The following is an 18,572-nucleotide window of genomic DNA, read 5'->3' as shown; positions in this document are numbered from 1 at the left end:
TCATTTCCTGTATTGTTTTCCATGTCTCTTAAATATTTTGCTTTGTAAAAAAAAAAAAAAAAAAAAAAAAAAAAAAAAAAACACCATTTGGCCACGTTCATGGAAGTCAAGACTGTTACACAAACTTTTTATTTGCAAAAACCGTAAGAAACTTTGTTATTTTTACCTTCAAGAAAAGTTTATTAGAAAATAATATTTTTTAAAAAGCGCACATGGCAGCAATTGTGTGACGATGGAGACGGTAGTTTGTACAGAGGGGAGAAAAGGATGTTTTGCATTAATAAATTGAGAAATAACTGCTGTAAATTTACTAAAATGTATTTTTGAATATTTTGTAATAGTTTTAATAGTTTTATAGAAATAAAATGTGCCATGCACAGTCTGGTTAGTATATAATAACTAAGAGTTCCTGGTGCATCCCATTTTTTTCTTTTTTTTAAATTTTTTCTTTCTTTTTCTTTTTTCTTCTTTTTTTTTTTTTGGCTTATTGGTTTAGGAAAAACAATGCCTACAAGAGTGCCCATTATTTTATTTAGATATGTTGCTTATAACTTTTAATTTTGGTACTTTGAATAAGGAAAGAGATCCATCACATCGGCTCGTAACCTGGAACCTGTTGTACTAACAGTAGAACCTCACTCATTCGCACTAACAACTGGGTAGATTTTTCCCTTTTCCCTCACCAGCACCCAGTCTCCCTGTCCTTGCTCAGGCAATGCTTTCCCTCTTCAAGTTTCAGCACCAGGTCCTCATCCTCCTCCCGGTCTGATCTGGATGCTGTGGGCACCTCTTGATGGATTTCCAAGGGTGCTAAACCTTTTGAAGCAAACTAACCTGAAAGCAGGCAGCTGCATTCACATTGCAGCACCTCCGTGGGTTTGATTAGCTTTAATTTGCATCCCTTGAAGATGCCCAACTGGGGAGCTGGCACTGGTTTGGGTGAATTAACTGAGATTCATGTAGCTGATGCTGAAAGAAGGATCTGGCCACCAGATTTCAGTGGCCATCTTGCCTGAGTAAAGATGTAGGGCCTGGGGCCACCAGGAGAAGAGCAAAATGCCCTTGGTCAAAAAAAAGGGAATAAAAATTGCTCATTTATACTGAGATCCATGCCTTAGTTGTAATGCATCCCTGTCCACCCTCAGCCATGGATTAGCAAATGCATTGGAGACATATTTTAGGAGGAGGGCAAGGAGGCTACCCCTGTCCCCTCCCACCGGAGCACAGCTCCAAGCCCCCCAGGAGCTCGGTTTGGGGGTGCTGATCAGTGAGGTTCTGCTGCGCTGTGTGTGACCCTCTCTCCTCCATGGAGGCTTTTCAGGATCCCTTGAAAAATTTTGCAAAACATTTTGTGTGTGCGTCTGAGACAAGACCATGCTGGAAGGGAGCTTTCCTTGAATGTCTTCTCACCATTTCTTTAGTTTCCATTACTCACCGGTTTAGGACGTTCACCCTTCGGGCAGCACTGTGCTCCAGAGATGTGGCCATGTCCTCCACCAGGATAGAAAGCAGCTTCGTGGTGTCCAGATGTCCTCCTGGGAAGATGCATGGAGGAGCAGTGTGCTCTTCTGTGTTCAAAGCCTGGGAGTTTCTGGAGCAGTGAGGAGAGGCAGTAACCAAGCCTGGACGCGCATGCAGCCTCCAACAGATGGATGAAAAGAGGTGGTCTCTCTCATTCCTGGCAGCCTCTAGTTGAGGGCCATGTCCTCCCGTGGAGCTTCTGGAATGGTTCTTGGTGGTGGCCAAGGTGGCCAGATGTCGGTGAGCCTGCTGGTGATACTCACAGCACAGCAGTGCCCATGTGGACTGCCAGGACGAGAGCAGAGCCGTGGCCTCAGGCAGGGGACAGAAGCTCTGCACTAGGACGCAGCTCCTGCTGAAGGTCAGAAGAACCTCTTCTCCAACTTTAGAGGGAGCTGGATTTGTCCCTTGGGAGGTATACTTGCAAGCGAGAAGTGATTTGGGAGCCTGAAGACCCTCTGACCGCAGACTGCAGCTGCAATCAGCTACTTCATCTCAGTAAATCTCATCCTCTGCAGCGCTCCAGCCGTCCCTGGGGTCACCACCACAGTGGTGGCAGTGCTGTCATCTCTCAGTTGCATGTGGACTGTGCACTGCAGGTACCAGGGCTGGGACTCTGCCACTTCTGGCTCTTTAGGGGCTGCTGGTGCCTTGAGGGCTGCAAGCATGGATGTAAAAATACAGACATGGAGCAAATGAGTCTCTGCTTTTTTGAGTTTGTCCCTCCTATGGCAGTGTCAGGGCTTCTCAGCTCTCTGACCTCTATCTCTGAACAGCAGCCACCATTTCATAAGGCCTTTGCTCTCAGAAAATAACAATCTGTAAGCCTACCTCCTCTGGAGGTTGTGCAGTGGAAGCATTTAGGGATGTCAGTGACAGAATGCAAGCCATTGGTGTAGGGCTTGCATTCCAAATGAGATGAAAAAGACCTGCCAGAGAAGAGCCCACGCTTTGTCAGGGTAGGACACGTGCCCCAGTAGAGACCATATCAGATCCCACCACCTTGAATTTCCACTGAAAGGCAGAGCTTTGCAGGGTGAGAGCAGCTCAGATGCCGCCATATGCTAGGATCAACCCTTTGCGCCGAGTAACGAAACGCAGCGCTGTGCTCCATCGCACGTGTTTCTGGTGACTGTACGCCTCCCTCTCACCGTATATTTATTACATCTCTCCCCAAAACCTTTGGTGCATCACATCTGGATCGCCTCTCCGTGGCACGCAGTAGAAGTGCTTTGTTAGATGGACCAATGCAACCTCTAGCTACAGCTCTCGTATGAAGGATGTACTGTCGTAACCTTGTGCAAAACATTTAGGAGATGTCACCGTCCATTTTCAGGGTCTGAGTATGGCAATAGTTTGTATAAAATGTACACATAGTGGTGGCTACAGAATAGTTTATGACTAAATACATATCTATTACTGTTAAAAATAATGTATCAGAATGTACTTGAAGCTATTATCCTTGTGCTCTGTCATCTGAATAATTAAAGAAATTACAGAGACTTCCTGAAATGTCTGTTATGTGACATTCAGCTCTCCAGCTTTTCCCCTGGTGACACCAAGATGGGAGCTGGGGCACGGGGTGCCAGTCCCATGGGGCTGCAGGGCTTGGCACGGGAAGAGCTTCCACAGCAGGAATTCTACTTGGGCCCATCTGTGTGATGGTCTGGTTGGTACTTACATGCCAAATAATGGGTGGGTGTGCAAACACAGCTCATTTGGCAGGGTTTTGCGGGGGAGAAAGGGACTCCCTGAGTGCTAGCCCTGGGAGGATGCATGAGATTCCCAGTCTCCTCTGTGAAACCAGTATGAGAAGTGACCCTAAAGAGACTGGGGCTATTTTATGTTTATTTTCAGTTAATGTGGTTGGTCTTTACACACTCATATGCCGGGTAAACCAACTGAAGGGAAGCAGGGATGTGCCAGTAAGGGAGGATCATGGCAACACTGCGATTAAAATCCAAGCCATGCACAAAAGTGAGCCGGCTCCTGCATGGCCAGGTAGCTCTCTGTGTCATCACACACAAGAGCTTGCTTAGATATATCTTTATATATATATATAAATGCACACACACACACACATATATAACATTTTCCACATATTAAGAGCTCAGCATATCCTACTGGGCTATAAATATGTTTACATTGGCCCTCCTGGGCATTTTGCATCAAGCTGAAGATGGACAGGCGATGTAAAGCAACTGAGTTTGGTGATAATTGGGCAGCAGCTTTGCAGCTCCAATACGACATATATTTCAATTACAGGGGGAAGGAAATCAGAATGAGCATTTGGTTTTACTCATTACTGTGAGCCATCAGGGACCCCTAGATTTCCAAAGCTTTTGAAATTCTCTCTTCAGCAGTTTCTGCTTTAAAAGTGGTGCAAACTTCACCATAAAAAAAAAAAAAAAAAAAAAGGCCAATTTTCCAATTTTCTATGTACAGAACACTTCATAGCTTTCAATGGAGCAGTGTTATTGTGATCCTTGGCCCGTGCAGGTTGAAATGGAAAAAAAATAAAAAATAAATCATTTTTTAAAAGTGCATCTTTACAGAAGATGGGATTTTCTCATATTTTGGTGGGAGCAGGCACTGTTTGAGCCAAGAACATTTAATGTCATTTTTAATGCTTTGCCTTTGAGGTGTTTAGCCTTTGCATTTAAATAATTCTGGTTTTCAGGACTGCTTGATGAAAAAAATGAGCAAATGCAGGAAATATGGGTTTAATAATCCTGTCCTGGTTGCAGAAGAATCAAGCGTGGCATTCAGAGCAGGTCTGGGAGCAGAGGGAGCTGTGCTGTCACCCTAAAGCCCAGTAAAGGGCCCTGTGTAACTTTTTTCTTCCCATTTTTTGCAAGCCAACTCCCTGGCCAAACATTGCTACAAATCAGGAGTGAAACCACAAGGTCATGAAATGTGTTTGGGGCAAAAAACAAAAACAAAACCAAAAACATTTGTTTTGATGGACCGTGACCTAAATGTGAAATAAATATTAGATTTGCTCAGTTTGGTGTAAAGAAATGTCTGTTCATATTACCAAGGAGAAGAGGTGACAAGGGATGCTCCTTGTGGCGTGACCGCGGAGGGTTCCCCGGCCACCAAACTCGTGCCTGGCTTTCAGGGAAAATATCACTGCACCATTCCAAGTCTGGAGTCTTTTGATGGCATTCACTGCAAGGGAGTGGATGATAAATCTGTATGCAATTACAGCAACATCCTTTCGGTATCATCCACACACAGGCACTATGTCACATACCTGTCACGGGGTTTTGCTGCATGCAGGAAGCTTATTTTATAAGCAGCGTACAGACCAAGCTTCAGCCAGTTTGGAACATTAAAATATTTCATTAGTTTTTTTGGAACTGTTTAGGCTGGAAGGCGCCTGTGATGGTCCCATGTCCAACCCCACTATGTATGGGGCCAGCTTAGGGCAGGCCGCTGGGGGCCATCTCCTGGTGGATCTCCAAGGTTGGAGAGCCACCACCCCTCTGGGTAGCAGATATTGTTCTCTATGATAACATTTTACCTAAATACTGTGTACTGTGTTCTATCTACTAAGGATCTCCCTTTGTATTCCATTCTGGGGGTAAGAAACCCAAGAGTTAAAACAGTATCATGTCTAAGAAATGCCAGGTTTAAAATCTGGGACGTTCAGAGGTCTGCTGAGCTCTACTGCTCCCACAGCCTTCACCTAGCAGAGAGAGCAGAAGCATTTGCTGGGGAGAGCACGGCTTGCCCAGCCAGCCTCCTCTCTGTAAGCCAGTCTTGCTTTCTACAGCAGTAAGCACTGCTTTTAATTATTAGGCTGTGATGAATGCAAATAAATATTAGTCTCAGGATTGCTGATGAACAGTTCTCTTGGAATAGTCACTGGTTTGGTGCAAGCTTTGTTAGCTCTGCCAAATGATGCCCTTTCTACTCTGTAAAGCTTCGAGAAACAGGAGTGTAATAAATTTGCAGTATCAAACAAGTCTGTTCTGGCATAGTATTTGTATGAATAACTATTTTGTGCGAACACCGGTGGAAACTACGGGGTTCACAGGCATCAGAAAGTCCAACTGACATTCAAATATTTGCAAATAATGAATCATGTGATCCCACAAATAACAACAAACCAGCCTGCTTGCTTTCATTGAGGAAAATGATTATGAATCACTGTGTACCGTGGGACCAATCCAACAACCACCAGCGTCAAAAGGAGTCTTTCCACAACTTCAAACAGGCAGGGAGTTGAGCTGTGTTTGCTCAGCTTTGCTCAGTGTATCCCTCGCTTTCATATCGCACAATTAAATAATAGAATTTATCAGGCAAGTCGGAATTTCCTAGAGCAGCCAAGAGTGGGCAAATGTCATCTCCTGACTGCATATGTGCAGCTCCCACTGATGTCAGTAGGGTTATGTATGGGCAAAATGAGGTCAGGCTGTGTTGTCCTACTTTACGTGCCCTGTGGTATTACACTCAATTAAGTTTGTCTCCCAGGACGCAGCCTCCCTCCCACTTAAGTCACCAGGAACTTTGTCACTACACAGCAGTGCAGGAGAAGGCATGAAATACTGGTCTTTCATCCAGAGTGCCATGAGGTTTAAGTCGTGGAGTTAGAGTGCAGCTGCTCTTTGAAAAGGGGGGTTACATTCTGTATTAAAAAATAGATCCATGAAATCACAGTGTGGGGCATCTTCTAGAGAACGTAGCAGCATTGCAAGGTCCCCCACAGTTTTGTGGAGCATGGCAGCCTCAGCAAGACCTCCTTCCCAAGGCATCTTCCCTGCCCAACAGCTTCCCTGTCCCTCGCAGAAAGCCTGAATATCATGGCCAACCCCTTTAAGGCAGTGCTGGAGAGTCAGCCACATCTTCTGTGTGGGTGACCACATGCTAGGCTACTTTGAGGATATTAACCACTGGTTATGAAGTGAAACTATAAATAGCCATAGGAATGCCGCTGAAGGAGAAAGCAGGAAAAATCCCTTGGTGCAAATGTGTTGTCAAAACGATGCTGTGCTTTGAGTGAGCTGGGCTTAGTCCTTTCCTCCATGATGGGGTTCCTCCTGATTTTGAGCAAGTGGCTTGTTCTCTCTCTGCCTTCAACAAAGATGTGCAGAAAAGAAAAAAAAAAAAAAAAACTGAGGATAATTTTCTATGGTCCGTATGATGAGAAACACGGTCATTCAGGTATTCAGGTGTCATCTACTGACTTTGTGTCACTTTGAGGGATGTCCATAGGTACCCTCTGGCTGGCAGGAGGGGTCTGGGTTGTCCAAATCTCCAAGGACTTCAAAGGGATCCAAGACACCAAGAGCTCACCTGCAGTTACGTCTAAACACATTTGTCCTAACATGGAGCAGAACCCTGCCTCAGCTGCTCTCCCTTTTCCACGAAGGCTCTCCTGTGGGGTGCTGGATTGCGTTTAGGGCCTCCTTGGCTCACCCAGTGGTCCTGGCTGGGCGTTGACGAAGCCTCCCTTCCAGCTGCACCCACAGCCGGGGTAGGCCCCAGCCCGAGCTTTCTCAGGGGCCAGCCCTGCGCTGCGGGACGGGCTCAGGACTTCAGAGCGGCCACAAACCTCAGCACCTCTCTTTCCAAGAGCGCGGCACGCTTGTTCAGCCTTGCCTGCGTTGGTATAAACACCGCGCACGTACTGTGTAGTTAATTAAAACTATTCCCACTCAGTTTTCCCCGGGGGGGAAGGAAGGGAGAGAAGATGGAACCACTCGGGAGAGGTGCTCGTCGCAGTGCTTAATGCGATCTTCGGGGGTAGGCGCGCAGTGCCGCAGAGAAATAAAGCCGCTGAGGCCTGAGAGAGCACCATGGAGAGCAAGGAGGGCTGTCTGTGGGGAGACATGTCCCTCAGGCCCTGTGCTGCCCAAGGGAAGAGGTGGCGTGTGCCTGGGAGAGAAAACAGAGACCATCCTCTCTCCAAGGCCAGGTGGCACAGATGGAGGCACTGACACCACCCAACTTCATGCTCAGGACCTTCTGGGATCCTGGGAGGCTCCTGTCCTCCTGAAACCCAGCTTTTGGGCAACTCATGGAAATGGCAGAAGGAGTCACCAGCAGCTGGGCACGTCCATGACATAACCGGCGCTCGGCCTGGGTGACTCAGCCCTGTACCCGGAGCCTTCCCAGGCTTCAGACAGAGAACAAAAGCAGCCGGCAGCTCCCCGGGTTACTCACCCAGACACCAGGAAGTCGCTCGGGTTTTTGTTTTGTGGGGTTTGGATGTGCAAGGGCTCATTTGGGGAAAGCAGCTGCCCTGGTCGGTGTTCCTAGTGCTGTGATTTTTTTCCAACGCTGAGCATCCTGGCACTGAGGCAGTGGTGCTGCCATGGGACAGGCACAGCTGGTGCCACCCCACTGCTCCATCAGGTCCCCTGCTGCCCTCCAGCAGATACTGAACAAGATCAGGTGCAGGGGAAAAGGTGAAGCCTTGTGGGGAAAGAGAAACATGCTTAAACCAACTGCACCTAGCAGTGGGCAGGATGCTGCTGCAGGTGATGATATGTTGGTCCCTACTGGGGACCAAGTGACCCATGGTGTGGGCTGTTCACATGAGATTCAGGTACTTCCACTGCACACCCCAGCAAGAGAGCTTGCAGGATAGGGCCCAAACCAGCCCAGAAGTCCAACATGAAATAAATGTCACATTTCATGCTGTAAGTTCATCCATTTCCAGCAAGGCAAGTTGTTGCTTTACAAAAGTAAAAGAAGTCAAGCCTGGGGTCCCATTGGACTTGTTCACAGCTATAATATAGCACAGGGAAATGTTCTGCATGATCAGGAGAAGTTTGGTTTTATTTTTTTTTATTTTATTTTTTTTTTATTTCGCCAAAGAAATAACTATACTTCAGTTATCAACTGTGTCTGAGAAATAAACACAGAAATACTGTCATACCTTTGAGTGCAACAGAAAAGGCAGAAAAAATAGAATATTTTCTTGCAGATTTATACATCAGAGCTATTCTTTTCCTATTTATAGGGATCCTGACAGGACAGAAGTATTTACTGAGAGTTAAATAATGACATCTGTTGTGATGAATATCAAATCCAGTGGAAGCTGTTTCATATTAAAAAGGAAACTTGGGGCCAATTTTCCTCTTGATGAATATAGGCACAGCTTTATAAACTTCTTTAAAGTTTCACCCTTTACACCAGAATAAAACCCAGCCCAAGTAGCTTATATAAACAAGCACCATACACATGTGCAAAGTGTTCCCTTTTAAGCAATATCTCGCTGAAAAACAGAAGAAAGCAGAAACCAAGTCCCAAAGCTTTTAGGATTCCCTCATTTAGATGGAATCAAAGTGACCTCTAGTGATTCGCTGCTAACCGTGCAGCCGTGAAGCACCGAGCAGGAGCGGTGTGATGCTGTGGTGGCACTCCTCCGGTATAAACACCATCAAGACCTGATTAAAGATAAATTATAGCAGTTAGTGGCTGTTACAATGACCATCACAAGTATTCAAGTATAAAGTATTTTCCAAAACCCTAGTGGTTCTTTTCATGCAAGTCTCGCACTGCTAAAAGAAGAGGATTGTTTTTATTAGGCCATTAAAAATAAGCAACACAATGAATTTATTAGTAACTTATCATCCATGTGTCTTCTGGCACTGCTGACGTGCTGTTCTTTGGGAATAGGCAGGATAGGAAGTGCGCTAGATTTGTGATTTAACTCGTTTGTTCCTACTTTTTGGAACAGTCACAGGCTGATGGCAAAATTATTACCAGTTGTTGTGCAGCGAGTGTGGGGTGCAAGGCTGGGCAACAGAAGGCAGATTTTTACCTTGGCAAGGTCATTCTTCTCCCAAACAATGTTTCTTTATTATTTTTATTTTTATTACATAAAATCATAGAGAAAGGATGTTTCATTTAATCAGCAGCGTGGGAAACTATATCAGCCACAGTGTGTTGGTTTACCGTGAAAATCAATAGAAAAGGGAGTAGAAATGGGATATCGCTGGGGTCACTCCCCGGTAAGAAATCTTCCAGGGACAATGCAGGGAACTCAGCCAGTAGTGAGACATTGTTAGAGTGCTCTAATATCCTCCAGGGATGTGTCAGGACTGGGGTGGGCAGCAGATGCAATCGATTCCTTTGGCATGGGAGGTAGGGATGGGCACAAAGGAGATGCTGAGCTGTGCTGTGACTCAGAATGCAGATTTTTGATAAAATATGTCTTTCACAGGTTGAATGCATCAATCTCAGCAGCAGAAATGGGTAAAAACCAGGACACTATTTTTGCTAGGAAATATTGCCCAACTGCTTTAGTTTCATATGTTTTTGGAAGTTCATCTCCAGTCTCCATGTTATATTACCATCTACAGACTACATCGCTGTGCATCTGCAGGAAGATGCACAAGAACAGTTCTTCCCCTGTAGGCAGCTCTCCGTGACAGTCATGCATGGAGCAAATTGCAATTTGACTTCTTTCCAGGGCTGTTCTAGCACTCCCTGTAATTTTTGTGGAGGATCCGCTGCAGCCTTCATAATGAAACTCGCTCCCTTGTTGTGGTCAGCACTACTTTCATCAAGCATTTGCAATAAAGTTCCTAAAGTTCCTTCTTTTTTTTTTTTTCTTTTTTTTTTTTCTTTTCTTTTTTTCTTTTTTTTTTTTTTTTTTGACCTGGATTTGTCAGCACCTTCCTCTCCTACCAGCAAGTGTTAGTTAAGACATTCCTAGGATAGGATTCAGGAGGACTTCTCATGGAAATGAGGCATTTCACAAGGGGTGCCGTTGGACCTGCCAATACCACGAGGGATGCTGAGGACCCTCCTGCAATTCTGGAGTGCCCATAGTGTAAAACTAGGCTGCGTTTTGGATAACCACTGCCTCTACCTACACATGGCCAGACCTGGATGCTGGTCAACCTACAACTGCATTTGCTCAGGAACATCTTCTGAGTGAAGCTTCCTCCATCTGGGGACAAGAAGCAACTTGAATGAGTAAAATTATGTGTGTGTTTGTCCAGGCCTTGGAAACTAGCCAAAGAACAAGGATTTGTCATCAAATAATGAAGCCAGCTACCAGAGAGACCCAGCCCAGGCTCTGCTCTGCCCCAGGAACCTCTCCTCAGAGCCACAGCTCAGCTGGCAAGTACCAGGTCTACTCACAGGTCTGTGTTAAATAAAATATGGCTTGACATGTGTTTGCTTTTAAGGCTTACAGATGGAAATATTATTATTGCTATTATCATTATTACTATTATTATTATTGTCAGGAGGAGCAAATCCAACAAAAACAGATAGGTAAGAAGAAGCAAGGTGCTCAGGGCACGATGATCTGGTCCTAACTCTGAATTGTCTAGATTTCTTTATTGATTTTATAATCAAAACATCATCTTTCTGTATTTTGTTTCATTTCTTTCCCAAAGAAAGACACTTGCACATTTTATTAATCTCCTTCTACATTTTATTTTAATCGTGTTTAAAATGATATCATTTTAATGACAGGCAATAGCTAGAAAACCACATTTTGTCTCGAAACATCCCCTTTCTGGTAAAGAACCATTTCCTGATTTTCAGAGCCAGAACTGTGATAATCTGAAGTACTTGCACAGCCTTTGAGTCCCAAACCTGAAAGCTGTAAAAATATAATTTATTTTATACATGCATGCTGCGGGTTTATTCTTCCAGCTAAGGAATGAGAATACAGAAGCTGGTTTCACTTTTGTGGTCTAATAGGTCAGTGCAGATTTACCATTTTAAACATGTGCAGCCATAAATACACAACAAAACAAATTGCTGCTGTTGGTGTGATCCAAACCCCAAATTAAAAACAAATACAAATTAGAAATCCCCTTTAGAAATCTCATCTGTCTCAAGCTGCTGGAATATCATCTTGATGACAGAACTTCTCAGAAAACAATGGCATAATATTTGGGCTTTTCAGAGTATTTTAACTAAATCTCTTTGTTATTTTTGTTTTGAATATCCAAATACTTCCAGGCATTTTTACATCTCTGACTGTGTGAACCGTGTGATTGCATGAGAATTTCAGATTATGCTGCTATTTTTTTTTCCAAGTTAGCTTCCAGCTTTCAGCATTTGCAGAAATAATATTAAGAAGAACCTGAAATTTAGAAGACCAGGAGGTAAAAATTTAAAAAAAAAAAAAAAAAAAAAAATCCTTGAGCTTAAAATGGCCCTGTATTTATTTCCTGGTAAAGTTTGCACAGTTGAAGTTGGCATCGGGAGATGAACAAGAAGTAGCACAGTGGAACATTTACATTCTATGATGCTGGGAGCTACAGCGAAGTATGAAGCAGCTGCCTGGAATCCAGCCAACCCAGTTTAGTCTATCTACGGGATGGTAGGTCACTCTGGTCCTCTTTTGAAGGAAATGCAACTCGATGGTGTTTCATATTTAAAAAAAAATATTCAAAGTTGTCTGAAGGCAAGTTTTCCTAAGGAAAGTAGGCTTGATGACCTGTTCCTCAAAAAAGGTCCCACCAGATTTATTGGGAATGAAAGCTACCGTGGAATACAGGAAAAGAAATGACTCAAAGAGCCTGGAGAAATGAGCAATGAGCAATGTGCTCCCACTGACCTGCTGAAACACTAAGCAGAGCTTAATTTTCTCTGCTCTGAGAGATTTTGAAACATGGGAGCAGGGAGGCTGGGTGCCAGAGGAAGGACTGGTAAAAGTCCTTGTCCCAGATCACCAGGCAGGGAATTCCATGTGGATCAGGTCACAAACTGGTACCAACACACAGCCCCCTGGCTCCAGCAGGGCCATGCAAGCTCCAAACAGATCTGGGGAGCCAAAAAAAAAAAAAAAAAGGTCTACAAACAACCCCCTGTACTCTTTGGGATGATGATATCCTCATGTGTTGTTGCCTTAACACATCCTCTGAAGCCTTGTGGAGGTTTTGAAACTATGGGTTATACCTTCCTGGGCTGTGTCTGCATTTTAGCCAATTTTGTGATATCATCAAGTGTTGAAAATATGTTTTTAGCCCTCTTCAGGCACTCTTGCAAAAAGCAAAACCAGACACTAAGGTAAGCAGATTGCACTCCCAGGAACAAAATGGCAAGAACCGAGCAGCAAAGACCCCGGTCTTTTTGGAGGTTGTGAAAGGAAAGTTGCCAAAAGTCAGGTTTTATGGCTTTGCTTTGCATAGGAAAAAAGCTAAAGGTTCTTGGAACATCCTGATAAAGGTGAAGCTGTGCAAGAATAATTGCACTTGTTCTGCAGAGAGGAGGGGTATGGATTCAAAGTAACTGGGGCATGGCTTAAGAAGTGCCTTGCCATGGTTTTCAGTAGGATGCTGATGCTGAATGTGGGAGAACAAGAAAAATGGCTAATGATAATATGGGTATGGTCTGGAAATGACCGCGTCTACCACGGAGATGAAGTCTGTTCTTTAAGGCAGTGAAAACATGAAGCATTTCTGTTCTCTATCCAAGAGCAGGAGGGAACCAGCAAGTGAGACGGCCTGTCCAGGAAGGAGGAATTTAAACACGTCCATCAGATTGGCTGCATTGGCATCTGACTGGCCAACTGCAAAGGTGGAAGCTCAAATTTTCAATATGGAGAAAGGGGCCTGAGCTATCACAGAGGTCTCGATCCCAGTATTGCACAAGAAAATAAAACAACTTTTAGATAAAAGAATGATCAAAGATTAAGAGCCAAAGAAAAAACGAGATATATAGTACCCGATTGATTGGGTCAGGTTAATGCAGAATAGTTCTTTGATACTGTAAGCAATTTTATTTTATTTTTAGACAGAACAATTGATTTAAGAAGTATTTGCAATGATGTCTCATTAGTATATGCTACCTAAGCCAGAGAAGATGGAAACAAGTGTGAGAGCTGTAGGCTGGTTGATAGGGGCTCACGGTGAAAATGGAAGGAGGAGATAAATGGTTTTCATCAAGCATTGATCCTTTCATGGGTCTATTTTAATACCCCTGGAAGAAATTGAGGTGTGCCCTGTGCTGGGTGACAAGATAAGAGTTGCCATCAGCAATAAAGATGACCAAAATATTGAGCAGGAGCAAAGAGGTGACCTTGACTAAAATAATAGAAATGACATAAAAAAGAATAGTAAGAAGTGCTCCTTGTGCACTTAATGAGTAAAAACAGTTATTCCTATCATGTACTGGAGAAAAAAGAGAGGAAAGGAGTCCTACTTGCCCTAGCCACCCCCATGTTACAGTCGGGAATGTGACATGACCATGCAAAAAGCTAACACGATGCTGGTTGTAACAGGGGAGGTATTTCCAACAGGGTTTGAGGGAACGCTTTGGGCAGCAGGACTTACACATGGGAAGGGAGGGTTTTTAAGTTTCTTGGTGCTCTTGCTCAGGATTAGGATGATGTGATGATGACAGGAGGTCGGAAGGGATGCTGGGTGTTGTGAGCTCTGAAAGATGAAAGCTTTCATACACGTTAGCAGTAGACAGCTACACCAATGGTGCAAAAATAAGCTGTTGACAATAAATTATGTCTCCCCAGGAAATCCACCAGGTGTACAGCTATCTCTATAGCTAATTACTTGTTTATTTAAAGTAGTGTTAACTTACACTCTTATGTCTGAACAGATTGTTTGACAAGCCCACCCTATGGGTATAGAAGCAGAGGTACGAGACGGACAGACACCCATCCCCTGGTGTGGCTGTGCCCAGGCAGGTTCAAGCACTGCCAAAACGGGCACCCCAAAACCATTAAAATGCCAGGGGGAGAGCTGGGGGGGGCTCGGCTCCGTCTGCTGGGCCCTGCTACCACCCTCTCTGCCTGCAAAACCTGGAACCAGAGCCCCAAAACTCAGCCCCAACCCGTGCTTGGGTTATCTGGATGGGCTTCTTTCATGTTAGGAATCTGCTCTTCTTTAATATGCATACAATTATTGAATCAAAAACTTCCCCTTTCAACTTCACTCTAGGTAAAGAAAATGACAATTAACCTGATTCAGCTGTGAGTTAATTCATTTAATCTCCAGGTGCCCTTAGCCTTGAAATTAATACCCCCTAAAACACTGCTAAATAGCGCTCGAATCTCTTCCTTTAATTAAGTGCGTAATGAAGCTAATTTAAACAGCAGCCAGCCTACCAGAGCCCATGCTGCGGGCTCCGTGCCCCTTTCCACTGACACCAGAGAACTTTTTCCAGGTTAGGCCAGCACCGCGCTGGCTGTGGGGCCGCTCACCCGGCCCCCGAGCACCACCTGCCGACATATCGCCTGCGAACAGCACAGAGGCAGGACCCTGGAGTCTTCAGCTCTGCCAAACGGGGAAAAAGTGGCCTCAGTGGGCTTGTTGGGGTCTGGGGTTTGTTGTCTGGGGTTTATTGTCTGTGTCTGCTGCCTTGCTTCCCACCTGAGGAGGGGAGGGAGACGGGTGATGGGTTTTCTCGCACCCCTGCACCTCCAGCAGGCTGAACTGACGGGAGATGTTTCTCCTCCCCTCAACCAGTGCCTCTAGGGGCTCATCCAGCCCGGGTCCACCTGTACTGCTGCTGAAACCAGTTGGAGTCCTTCCTTTCCCTCTGCTGAAATGTCAGGGCTGATGCTTGCCGCTGATAAAAAAAAAAAACTTGAGATGATATAAAAACAGGAGGGGAGGCGGGTTTACTTATAAGGGGACTGGGTTCACACTCCATCCGTCTTCATAAAACAAGGATGGGGACAGGGAGGGCGACCCGGTGGCTGTGCAGCGGGATGGGGAGAGCTGAACCACCCCATTCCAAGCTGCCCTGGTCCCCACCAGGGGCCCCACTTGGCTCTGTGGGGCCACCCTGCTGCAGAGACCTGGCTGCACGGAGGTCTTGTCTCCAGCTCTGTTTGCTTCCTTGTATGTTCCTTATGCTTCTGTCTAAAGGTTTTTTGCTGGGTCACCTATGCCAGGCTGAATATATAAATATATGTATATGTATACACATATATATACACACACGCAACCCCCTTGGAATTGGTTCCTGTTAATGGATTTCAAGCCTGGCTACACCTCTGGCTCAGGCAGCTCGACCTAAGGATTTTATTGTGCCCTTTCCAAAACAGCATGTTAAAACTGGCTCCCAGAGAATATTCTGGGCTGCTTGGTATAAACAGCAGCAGCCTAAAGCCACTGGCAGGGCCGTGCCTGGCCGGCAGCCCCTCCGTCCCTTGTCCTTACTCCTCTCCTGGCATCTTTTGGTCTGGTGCAAAACATCTTCAGCATCTCAGCACCCTCCTGCTTCTCCCTGCCCTGCTGCCCTCCAGCAAGAAAACTTGTAGAAAAAAAGAAAAGGATGATGGGTAAGGCAAATATGTGAGTTTTTAAGTATGAAGTGGATTAAGGGGGGGCTCAGGCTCTTCTAGGGTCACAGAGACCCACCCCAGCGCTTCGGGGAAGCAGCACAAAGGGGGCAGAAAGCTCAGCAAGGGGTGGGTCGGGGCTGTCCCTGGGGGAGAATTTCTCCCTGCGTCGGTGGGAATTGCATCACTAGTGGATGGCCTGGGGATGGGCAAAGGTGTGGCTGAAGGACGTACACTAGACTTAATTATTTAACTTTACGAGGTTCAGGAAGACGAAAAGCCCTTGTACCATCATGCCCGGCATGAGTCCTTGCAACCAGGGCCAAAAAATCACCTTTCTGAGTAGCTTTCAGAGAGCTGGAAGCAGTCATGAGCTCTGCCTCTCACGCAGGCACATCGTCCTTTAAGATGCACTCACCAACACAATGTAGTGTGCAAAAAAAAAAAAAAAAAAAAAAAAAAGAGAAAAAAAAATAAGGCTTCTGTGAAGTTTGCCTTTCATGTTGGTTTTTTGTTTGTTTGTTTGTTTGTTTGTTTGTTTTTGTCACTACTAACTTCACGTCTTCACTCAGGAAGCCAAACCAAATATCTCCTAATGAAACATCACCTTCATTTCATGGGGAGCCCACTGGGTCAGGTTGCTGTCCCTTCTGCTGGCCGATCCACCCCTCTGAAAACCCAAGAGATCTGAATATTGGCATCTTGTTTTATTTATTTATTTATTTATTTATTTATTTATTTATTTATTTATTTATTTTTATTTGCTTTCAGATTTTTGACATTTCAAAAACCTCGCTTCCAAGACTCTGGCCCCATGGACAGGAAGAGCCTGTGGAAGGCTGGGGTCCGTGTCGGCTCCTGGAGGGGGTATTTAGAATCATAGAATATTCTGAGTTGGAAGGGACCCATAAGGATCATCAAATCCAGCTCCTGAGCACGGCAAGAACTGGGACCTGTGGTTCCCCCCAGCTGGTTTTTTTTGGTGCATCGTGGCCCATACCCTGACCATGTTTTCACATGGCACTGAGGATGGATGGAAGGACAAAAGTCCTTTGGTGGTTGGTTGTTTTCTTCTGTTGGGGTTATTTATTATTATTTATTTATTTATTTATTTTATTTGTTATTTTATTTTTATTTTATTTTCATTGGTGAGGGGGAGGGTTGTTGGTTTTTTTTGTGTGCGTGTGTTATTTTTTGGGGGGGTGTTTGTATTTGTTCTTTTGATGTACTTTTAGGGTGTGCTCTTTGGATAAAACAAATATTTCTCTGCCCAAATTACCCCAATTTGCTGAAGCGGAGGACAGGTAAAAGTGAGCGTGTGACAGCTCTCAGTTTTTCTTAACCCTTCCTTTTCCCAGCAAATAAAAATGAGCAGATCCGGAGACGTGTGGCTGCTCCGAGGATGTGACCGGGCTCTGTGTGGATGTGCCCTGTGCTGAAGCCCTGGAACCTGACACTTGCTGGCTGTTGGGTTGCACTTTAGAACAAGTAATGTTACTATCATCCTGTTTTGCTTTTCTGTTCTATTTTCTACTTCAGTTTAACTTCACTTCAGTATGGAGATGGGGTCGGAGAGCCTGGAGGCAGGAGCGTGATGTCTCACCTGCTCTACTCTGTGGGTAACAGAGGGCAGGGGTGTTAGCAGCAGATCCCTGCTAGGGATGAAATAGAATTCAAGCCCTCATCCTGTTTTTTTTCTGTGTCACATTTCAGGCTTATTGTATGCTCAAAACATTTTTTTTTTTTTTTTAATCTTTATTATTATTATTACAGGTATCTGGTTTCTGAGTTGTCTGCAAGGATGCAGGTTTTGCATAGGAACACTGCAGGTCCATTCCTCCCAGATCCAAGGCAGGTTATTCACCATCTCCAGCTCACAAACACACAGAACTGGTATTTGTCCCTCACAACTGATCACAAAAGAAGATCTCAGATTCTAATGCACCTCTTTGCAGCAAGAAAGATGAGGGTTTCTGCTTTGAAATAAGAGGGGCTGAGAAACTCTCACCAGTTTTAATAAATAAAGCCAGAAATACGCTGGCTCTGAGCTCACCCCTACAACACCAGGGTTTGAATTCCCTGGGACCAGGCTGGAGATGTGCTGAGTCACTGAAGGACATCACCACGAACAAGAAAAGCCTCAGCACAAGACGCTTGTTAGGGCTTAAACATTTTTTATTTTAAAAAAAAAAAAAAAAAAAAAAAACTGTTGGAAATGATCCTGCCTTCCCCCAGGACAGCCCCCTCATCAGCAGCATTCACAGTGTGAGAACCCATTTCACCTCTCAGAGAGGAGGTAATTATTTCTTGACAGTAAGGCTCAATCACTGAACTCTAAACAGCTGGTGGTATATCACCATTTAGCCTCATTTACCACCATGATAGCCTTTTAGCTGTTCTACATTTCACGCGTTCTCTGCCATTTTGCCCATAAATTCTCCTTAAAAAAATCATAAAAATTTATGAGGGGGTAGGAAAAAAAAATAAAAAATGGAGGTGGCTAAGAGAAAAGGTACTAAAATTTTCAAATGAAGATGAGGTTGCATACCCCCAGCTGTGTGAAGTGCAGTGATTGAGGGTCTGGCTGATGAGGGATGATTGCCTTCCTCCTGCTCCTCGCCCCCATTAAAGGAGAAGTGCATCCTCCCTCTGGGTGCGGCTGATTAACGGCAGCGCAGGGAAGACCTGGGAACAACTGTGTCTTCCATATTTTGATGTGATCCGTGGATTTTCCTGACCCCCTTCCAATAAACTAGCACCCTTAAACAGCCTGAAAGTTTTATAGGAACAGAAACTGGGAGGCATCACTTTGCAGAGGGACCAG

Source organism: Oxyura jamaicensis, chromosome 2 (assembly GCF_011077185.1).
Source record: "Oxyura jamaicensis isolate SHBP4307 breed ruddy duck chromosome 2, BPBGC_Ojam_1.0, whole genome shotgun sequence".
Lineage (NCBI taxonomy): Eukaryota > Metazoa > Chordata > Aves > Anseriformes > Anatidae > Oxyura > Oxyura jamaicensis.
This window is presented reverse-complemented; position numbering follows the sequence as displayed.